Source organism: Chaetura pelagica, unplaced genomic scaffold (assembly GCF_000747805.2).
Source record: "Chaetura pelagica isolate M959 unplaced genomic scaffold, ChaPel_1.0 scaffold185, whole genome shotgun sequence".
NCBI lineage: Eukaryota > Metazoa > Chordata > Aves > Apodiformes > Apodidae > Chaetura > Chaetura pelagica.
The window spans coordinates 761,283-762,078 of record NW_009953207.1 but is presented as its reverse complement, the minus strand read 5'-3'; positions in this window follow the sequence as shown (position 1 = coordinate 762,078).

The window sequence follows — 796 nt, the reverse complement described above, 5'->3', positions numbered from 1 at the left end:
TGGTGAGGTCACGCCACTGCTGATGCCCTGGGAAGAGGAGAGGGGCTGAGCTCCCCGCATCCCCTTTGCGGGATGCGCTCCGTGACGGAGTGACCCTGCGGGAGGGCAAGGCAGGGAGCTGGAGGTTCAAGCTTCTCTGGCGCGGCTGGAACACCCAGCTGGGGTCTGGTGCAGTGACATCGCCCCCAGCCCCCCGGGTCCTGCAGCCCCCCGTGTGCTGGGGGCACAGGGGGAGCTGCGATGTCCTTTCTACCCGCCCGCAGCAGGGCAGGAGGTGCTGGGAGGTTTTCCAGCGCTGTTCTGCAACCGGGATGTTGGAGCGGGGGGGCAGCTCTTCTCCAGAAGGGCCTTTGCCCGTTCCTAGTGAAATAAGTATTTCTAGCAATACCCTGGGCGGGCTGGGACAGGCGCCTTGGGGAGGGCGAGAGTCAAACCTGGTTCCTTTCCAAGCAAAATCACTTTCCCCACCTCACGGGAAGTGAAATGGATTTTGCTTTGAAACCAAAGGAACAGCGTTTGTCAGGACGTCGCGAAGTTATAACAACAACAGCGCCGGGGAAAGGGCCCGAGTTGAACCTGGGAATGTGCATTTCCTTTACAGTTGGTCACGCTCGGGGACAGGCACAGACAAGGGACTTGAACAAATAAATACAAAACATTAATTGCATTAAGATAAAAAAAAAAAAAAAGCCCTAACTTGCAGGGAAAGGTATCATTTGGGTCACCAACACCGAAGTGTTAACATTCATTTTTATTCTGTCCACACTTCCCTGACTTTGAGAAATCCCCAACACTG